Here is a 9,548-nt window from a genome sequence, read left to right on the forward strand (position 1 = left end):
GGTGTGCTGTGGGGCTCAGTTACGCAGTCTTCCTGGTCACTTGAGCCATGCACTCCAGGTGTGTCCCTTGTGTGGGTTGTGTGTGCCCTTCTGTTGTAGTTGAGCCTTGGTTGCTATTTGCACATCAATGGGACGGATTTTTTCTGGGGCTCATTGGTTGTGAGGACTGGCCATGACTACAGTGGAGGAGTTGTGGGGTAGGGGCTGACCCTATAGAGCAGGATCTGCCTCAGCAGGGCTCTAGTGCCTGCCCAATCTGCTCTTGGGTGTGTCGTTTGTGGAGGTGGCTGGGTGATGTTCCAGCTTGTTTTGAACCTCGCCACTGGGGGCACCAGCCCCAGGACCATCTTGGAGGGGATCCACTGCAGGTCAAGTTCAACTGCAGCCTGTGGCCCACCTGGGGTCACTCAGCAGGAGCCACAAAAAAATCCACAGATGGCTGCCACCCATGCCATGCTTGGAAGTACCTCGAGAAGTCAAGCTTCAAACCAAGGCTGGCTGTCACTAGTGCCAGGCTTAGGGCTGCTCAGCCTGATGTACAGGACAGGCTCAAGCCAGATGCTGCTTGTCTGGGTTCCGAGAACCTTTTAAAGACCCCAGGAAAGTCTGCAGCATGAGCTAAGGTAGGCAATTTGTATAAAAAAGCCACTGGAAGTGGCTTGGGTGTGTCCAAAAGTTAGGTAGGGCATGGTGAATGAAAGGTATTAGCCAGCTTGATAGACTCAGATATGGAGAACGTGTCTGCGTCTGCATGCCAGGAATGGGGAGGGTTCAACAAAGAAACAATGGCTTCCACCAGTTCCTTAGTCCAAGAGAAAGCTGCCCCTCCAGGCCCTGTCCTGAGGCCAGACAACTCAGTTCCCCACATTTTCAGCCACCTTTCCAGCTTTTGCCCCAGAGCTGGAGCTCAGAGCCAGTGATTCCAACAGTAAGTCCATGCTTGGTCCCTTTAAAAGGAGCAGCTGGCACTCCAGCTGGCCTCTCTCTCACAATCTCCGCTGGTTTTCACAGCTAGAAATTATGAGGACCTCTCTCCCCCGCACTGGAACCCTGGGCTGGGTCCTCTTGCTTCTTGGGCAGGGGGACTTCCACAGCCTAGCTATATCTCCTGATTTTTAATGATCACACATGGGACCAGCCCGTTCCGTGTCTCTGCTCCCCCTACTAGTCTTGAGGTGGTTTCTTCTGCACGTCCTTAATTGTATGGCTTTGGTTCAGCAAGATTTTAGGTGATTCTCAGTGATGGCTGGCCTGTCGTTTAGTTGCAACTTTGATGTGGTCGTGAGAGAAGGTGAGCACAGTGTTTACCTACTGCGCCATCTTGACCAGAACTCCTCCTTGCCTTCATTTTTTTAACTTTTTTATTTTGAAATAATTGTAATTTCAAAGCAAGTTGGAGGAAAAAAAGTGCAGAGGTCCTACACATCCTTTATGCTGCCACCCCCAAGGCTAACGGTGCAGAACAGCAATGTGATATCAAAATAAGAAGATTCACATTGCTATAATCCATGGAGCATCAGATTCTTCCAGTGATACTTGCATTCCTGTGTGTGTGTGCATATGTGCATGCAGCTCTACACAATTTTATCATGTGTAGCTTAATATAACCATCACCAGGACCAGGGCACTCAAACATTTCGTCTCCACCAGACTCCCTCAAGCTGCCCCTTCACAGCCACTCCTACCTCATCCCTAACCCCTGGCAACCACTAATCTGTTCTCTGTTTTGTTTCTGTTATTTAATAAACGTTGTACACAAGTAAAAGGAATCAATCACACAGTATGTGTTCTTTTGAAACTGGATTTTTTTTTACTCAGTATAGTTCCCTGGAAACTCATCTACATTTCTGTGTACATCAATATTCATTCCTTTTTCTTGTGTTCGGTGGTGTGGATTGACCAGTGTTTCCACCTTCGTTCATTGGAGGTCATCGGGCTCTTTGCAGATTTTAGCTATTACAAATAAAGTTGATATGAACATTCCTGTCCAAAGTTCTGAGTGAAAATAAATTTTCGTTTTCTGGGATAAATGCCCAAGAGTGTAATTGCTGGGTCTTCTAATAATTACATTAACAGGTTTAAAAGGAACTACCCAAATATTTGCAGAGTGGCTGCACCTTTCTACATTCTGACCAGGAATGTGTGAGGGATCCAGTTTCTCTGCATCCTGATTTGGTGTTGTCACACGTTTTTGTTTTAGCTGTTCTGACACATATGTAACAATATCACATTTCCCTGCTGGTTATTGGAGCTGAGTATCTTTTCATAAGTTTATTTGCTATCTGTGAATCATCTTCCATAAAATGTCTGTTCACATATTTTACCCATTTCCTAAAGGAATTGCTTTTTACTGTTAGATTTTGAGAGGTTTTTATATATTGTAGACACTCGTCTTCTGTCATACATGTGGCTTACAAACATTTTCTCCCAGTCTGTAGTTATCTTTTCATGCTCTTAGTAGGGTCTTTCACAGAGGAGTAAAAGTTTTATTTTTGATTTATTTTCCTCTTATGGATCATTCTTTTGATATGAAGTCTAAGAACTCTTGGACAAGTTTAGGTCCCAAAGATTTTCTCTTATTTTTTTCCCTAAAAGTCAATTTACATTTAAATCTTGTGATGGCTGTCTTCATCTTCACATGGCATTCTCCCTATACATGTATCTGTCTCCAAGTTCCCTCTTATATGCAGGCACCAGTTATATTGGACTAGAGCCCACAATAATAACTTCACTTTAACTGATAACCTCTCTAAAGACCCTATCTCCAAATAAGGTCACATAATGAAGTACTGGGGGTTAAAATGTCAAAATATGCATCTTGGAGAATGCAATTCAATCCATAATGTTACATTAAGGCCTATAATTTTCCACATACAGTTTAGAATGAACTTGTCTACATCTATCCAAAACTCTCTTGGGGTTTTGATAGGAATTGCATTATATCTATAGGCCAATTTGTGTAGAACTGACTTCTTTACCAGTTGAGTCCTCCAATCCATGAATATGCTATGATTCTCCATTTATTTAGGTCATCTTTGATTTCTTTCATGAACGTTTTGTAATTGTCAGTATTTCAGACCCTGTACATGTTTTGTTACCCTTGTACCTGAATATTTTAGTTGCTTTGGAGTGAGTGTAAATGGTATTGCATTTTTCATATCAATTTTTAAATATTCATTGTTAGTATATAGAAATGTAATGAACTTTAGTGTTTTGATCTTTTCTCTTTCAACCGTGCTGAACTCATCACTTTTTAGAATCTGTTTGTTCTCTTTTGTAGCTTCCTTGGATTTTCATGTTATCTGCAAACAGGGACCATTTAATTTCTTCCTTTACAATCTGTGTGCCTGTTCCCCCCTGCCTTATTGCAGTGGCTGGAACTTCCAGTACTATTTTAAATAACAGTGGTGATGAGTTCCGGAAAAATGGCGGAGTGAGGTGAGCCTCTGTAAAGCTCCCCTGGAATTTACAAAGAATCGAACAACAAAAACTCCACAAAGGACTCCCTGCACAGCAGACAGGCAAGACGAAGAGGCCCACTACCGACTGAAATCACCTACAGGTGGGAGATTCGCGCGCGCGAGCGGGGGGAGGAGGAAAGTGAGAAGCGGGCGGAGACGCAGCCGGCTGGGCGCAGGACTCAGACCCAGCTCAGTGCGCCGAGCTCGCTGCTTCCCGGAACTACCGCAGCTGTGGGAGATCGGACTGCTAGGGCTCCGCCAGGGCTCCACAGGGCTGAGGGGACAGCATATAACACGGCTGAACCCAACGCTCACGGCAGAGACCTCGGAGAAAAGACTGAGGGAAAAAGGCTGAAAACGGTGGTTTAAGCCCGCACTGCCGAGCAGAGAACGGAGCCTTAGGCACTGAGACTAGCCGCCTCCCTCCCTCTCAGAGCTCGCCCGCCCCCACCTGCCCGGTGCTAGAAGCGAAACAGTAGCAGTGTCAGATCAAAACAACAGAAAATTTGCTATATTTGAGAACTGTGGCCCACAAACACAAATCCACAGCCCAACTAGTTCCGCAAAGGGAAGAGAGCTGTGGAAGCAGGACAGGCTGTGGTGGTGGTCGCTGCCATTGCTCTGGGCCACCTCTCACAGCTCACCCCGCCCCTGGCCCCACCTATCTGGGCGGTTCCCTGCAGGAGTAAACAGAACTGCTGAACAAAAGAAAGACCTCTTCCTATCAACTTGTTGCAGAAGTCACTCCTGTAGATGTCTAGGAAGAGAAATAGTAAACCAGTAATCGCCATGAGTAACCAAGGCAACAAGATAGCTCAGAAAGAAAGTGAAAAATCTCCAGAAAAGGCACTTAAATATACAGAAATATGTGACTTAAATGACAGAGAATTCAAGGCTGCAGTTCTGAAAAAACTCAACGAGATACAAGAAAACACAGATAGGCAGTTAAATGAACTCAGAAACTCAATTAAAGAACAGTATGAGCATTTTACGAAAGAGATTGAAATTTTAAAAAAGAACCAAATAGAATTTCTGGAGATTAAGAACTCAATAGAAGAAATTAAGAATGAAATAACCAGCTTAGGTAGTAGAGTTGACCAGATGGAGGAAAGAATCAGTGACATCGAAGATAGAAACCTGGAAATGACACAGATAGAAGAAGAAAGAGACTTGAGACTTAAAAGAAATGAAAGAACTCTACAAGAACTTTCTGACTCCATCAGAAAGAGCAATATAAGAATAATGGGCATACCAGAAGGAGAAGAAAGAGAGAAGGGAACAGAGAATATATTCAAACAAATCGTCGATGAGAACTTCCCAAATTTGTGGACAGAACTGGACCCTCGAATCCAAGAAGCAAATAGAACACCTAGTTACCTCAATCCCAACAGGCCTTCTCCAAGGCACATTGTACTGAAGCTGTCTAAAATCAACGACAAAGAAAGAATCCTCAAGGCAGCCAGGGAAAAGAAGACGGTAACTTACAAAGGAAAGCCCATTAGATTATCATCAGATTTTTCAGCAGAAACTCTACAAGCCAGGAGGGAGTGGAACCAAATATTCAAACTATTGAAAGAGAGAAATCATGAGCCAAGAATTTATTGCAGTATTCCCTTATTACATGTTAAATGGCTGAAGAATCTCTTGTGATACCTCCTGTTTCATTCCTTTTTTTTTTTTTTTTTTTTTAAGATTTTATTGGGGAAGGGGAACAGGACTTTATTGGGGAACAGTATGTATTTCCAGGACTTTTTTTTTTTTTTTTCCAAGTCAAGTTGTTGTCCTTTCAATCTTAGTTGTGGAGGGTTCTGTTCAGCTTCAAGTTGTTGTTCTTTCAGTCTTAGTTGTGGAGGGCGCAGCTCAGCTCCAGGTCCAGTTGCCATTGCTAGTTGCAGGGGGCACAGCCCACCATCCCATGTGGGAGTCGAACCGGCAACCTGTGGTTGAGAGGACATGCCTCAACCAACTGAGTCATCCGGGAGCTCAGCGGCAGCTCAGCTCAAGGTACCGTGTTCAATTTTAGTTGCAGGGGGTGCCGCCCACTATCCCTTGCAGGAGTCGAGGAATCGAACTGGCAACCTTGTGGTTGAGAGCCCACGCTCCAACCAACTGAGCCATCTGGGAGACAGCTCAGCTCAAGGTGCCGTGTTCAATCTTAGTTGTAGGGGGCAGAGCCCACCATCCCTTGCGGGACTCGAGGAATTGAACTGGCAACCTTGTGGTTGAGAGCCCACTGGCCCATGTGGGAATCGAACCAGCAGCCTTCGGAGTTAGGAGCACGGAGCTCTAACCGCCTGAGCCACTGGGCCGGCCCTCCTGTTTCATTCTTGATATTGGTGATTTGGGTCTTTTGCTTGCCTCAGTCTTGCTAGAAGATTATCAACTTTACTGATATAAAAAAAAATTTTGTGTTGTTTCCCTTTTTCAATATCATAGATTTCTGCTCTTTATTACTCTCTCCCTTCAGATTGTTTTGGTTATATTTTGCTCTTCTTTTTCTAATTTTTTGAGACATGAATGTAGATTATTATTTTGAGAACTTTTCTCATTCCTAATGTAAACATTTAGTGCTATACATTTAGCTATCAGCATGGCTTTTGCTGTATCCCACAAACTTTGATATAACATGTTTTATATTTAGCTAGTACTGTTTATTATTGTGTTTCCCTGAGACATCATTTCTGTTCCATGGATCATTTTAAAATGTTTTAATTAATTCCCAAGCATTTGAAGATGTTCCTTTTGTCTTTATCTTATTGATGTCTGAGGTAAATCAATTATGATCAGACATCTTCTATGTATGATTTCAATTCTTTTAAATTTGTTGAGGTTTGTTTGATGGCCAGAATATAGCGTATCTTGGTAAATGTCCCATGGCTGTTTGAAAATAATGTGTATTCTACTGCTGTTGGGTGGAGTGTTCTGTGTTCTCTCAGTTGCTGAAAGTGAGGCATTGAAGTCCCAAACATTACTGTGGCTTTGTCTATTTCTCCTTTCCGCTTTGTTGTTTTTGCTTCATGTAGTACATAAACATTTAGGATTGCTATATCTTCTTGGTGGATTGATGTTTCTATCATTATGTAAACTCCCTCTTTGTCACCAGTAATTTTCTTTCCTCTAAATTCTATATGTGATATTAACATAACCACTTCTCCTTTTTTAAATAAAAGTTAATGCTTGGAATGTGTATATCTTTCTCCATTCTTTCACTTTTAACTTAACTATGCCATTATGTTTGCAGTGAGTTTCTCAATGACAACGTACAATTAGAATATTTTTTCAACCCACTCTGCTAATCTCTGTCTTTTAATTGATGTGTTTATATTATTTACATTTAAAGCAATTATGGAGATGTTAGAGTTTACGTCTTCTGTTTGTTCCTTTTGTATCTATTCCTCTGTTTCTTTTTTCTTGCCTTCCTATGGTTACTTGAACATTTTTGAGGCACCATTTGGATTTATCTATAATAATTTTATAAATAAATATACTAATTTTATAAATGAATATAAATAAATGAAAAATGTACCACTTTGAATGGTTGCTCTAGGTATTACCATATACAGATATTATTTTTAAAGCACATTGTATAGATGTTTTACGTGTTTGAGTGCTCGGTAAAAATCTTACTTCCATTTGTACTTTTTTTACCCCCCCCCCAACTTTTAAAGTATAATTTTCCTAATTATTTCCTCTACATATGTTGAGCACCACATCCAAAAGCACTATTACTTTTGTTTCAACCACAAAATATGTTTAAAGAAACTCTTGAGGTAAAGAAATTACTTCTATTTTACTTCTATTTTTACCTATTCCTTCTTCTATTTTTACTTGTTCTATTGTTCTTTTTGCTTTTCTGAAGGTCCCAGTATTCTTCTGTTATCATTGTATTTATGATGGAGAGCTTCCTTTAGCTATTTTTAGGAGTAGGTGTGCTAGCAACAAATTCTCTGAGTGCTTGGTTGTCTGAAATTGTCTTCAGTCATGAAGAATAGTTTTGCTGAATGTAGTATGTGAGGTTGACAGCTCTTTTCTTTCCTCACTTAAAAATTATTGTGCTACTTCTTCTGAACTCCATGGTTTCAGATGAGGAATCTGCTGTCACTTTAATTGGTGCTTGTTTCTGGGTGATATAGCATTTCTCTCTGACTTTTTTAAAATATTTTTTTCTTTGTCTTTATTTTCCCAAGTTTAACTCTGATGTGTCATGGTTGGTGTGGATTTCTTTGGGTTTACCTTTTTTGGAATTTGCTCAGGTTCTTGAATCTACAGGTTTATATCTTTCATGTGGCTCCCTCTTTATTATCTTATCAAAAACTTACAAAAAAACAAAATACTTTTATTTTGATGAAGTTCAATTTGTCAATTTTAAATTTTGTTTTGTTCTTTTTTTTGTCAATTTTAAGAAATCTTTGCTTACACAAGTTCATGAAGATTTTCTCCTATGTTTTCTTCCAGAAGATGTATAGTTTTAGCTTTTAAGTTAAGGTCTCTGATCCCCTTAACTTAATTTTTGTGTATGAATTAAGTTAGGGCCAAGGCTCTTTTTTTCCTGGTCAGGTATCAGTTTTCCAGCACCATTTGTTGAAAAGACTTTTCTTTCTATATTGAATTGCCTTGGTACCTTTGTAGAAAATCAATTGACCATATACATATGGATTAATTTCTTGACATTCCATCCCGTTCCTTTTTCTGTATCTACTACATTGTTTTATTTATTTAGCTTAATATAGCAAGTCTTTATAACTTTAAGTCAAATCCTGAAACCAACCAGTGTAAGTCCAATTTTGTTCTCCTTTTTAAAAATTGTTTGTCTTGGATACTCTAGGTCCTTTGCATTTCCACATACATTTCTACCAAAACCTTGCAAAGACTGGAATTGCAATAAATGTATTGGTTTGGGGGAGATTAACATCTTAAAAACATTAATTCCTCCAATCCATAAACACAGTTTATCTCTCCATTTACTTAAGACTTTAATTTCTATCAGCAGTTTTTGTAGTTTTTAGTATACAGTTCTTGCAAATAGTTTTGTTAAACATATCCCTAAGTGTTTTATATTTTATGCTATTGTGAAAAGTATTGCTTTATAATTTCATTTTCCATTGTGTATTGCTAGCATATAGAATATCAACTACAATTATATATATATATATAATATATATATATATATATATATATATATATATATATTATATATATATATATATATATGGTTACAAGAAGTGGACTACAGCATTAGGAATAGAGACAGCGGAAATGTAATGGCTCTGTGCGATGTCGAGGGGTAGTAGATGGGGGGGACGTGGGTTATCACTGTGTGAGGGGTATAAATGATAAATGTTTAACTACTACATTGTTTTGTATACCTAAAACTAATTTTTAAAAATATTTGAAAAAAAGAAATACAGTTGATTTTTTAATACTGATAATGTATCCTATGACCTTGATAAACTGGCCTTTGCTGATCTTACCACTTTTTCCTCTTTCTCTCCTTCTTTGGTCACTACACATAAAACTCATATATGTTCTGGGTCTTTGCTCAAATCAGTTCCATTATCTCTTTTGTAGAATCCTTAGGAAAAAAAAAAAAGAAGTGCTAAAAGTGGCTATCCTTACCTCAATTTCTGTTCTGAGGGAAAGTATCCACTCTTCTCAATATAAATAGATAAGCTTTATCAAATTGAAGACATTCCCTTCTATTTCCAATTTCCTGAAGGTTTTTGTCTTTAATGGGTGCTCAATTTTATGAAGTAGTTGCTTTATTATTATTTTTTTAGTCTTTTGAAATTGTCATAGGTTTTATTCTTTACTTAATATGATGAATTACATTGATTGATTGAAGATAGAGAAACCAACATTGCTTTCCTGAGAAAACCCCACTTAAACATGATGATCCTTTTTTATAAAAGGATTTGATTGCTAATATTTTATGGAGAATCTTATGTTTTTATTCACAAAGGATATAGATTTATAGTTTCCTTTGTAATATCTCTAGTTTTGATATCAGGGTAATGCTGGCCTCATAAAATGAGATAAGAAGCGTTGCCTTACCCTGTATTTTCTGAAAGAATTTATGTATTAAATCTT

Source organism: Rhinolophus sinicus, linkage group LG04 (assembly GCF_036562045.2).
Source record: "Rhinolophus sinicus isolate RSC01 linkage group LG04, ASM3656204v1, whole genome shotgun sequence".
Classification (NCBI taxonomy): Eukaryota; Metazoa; Chordata; class Mammalia; order Chiroptera; family Rhinolophidae; genus Rhinolophus; species Rhinolophus sinicus.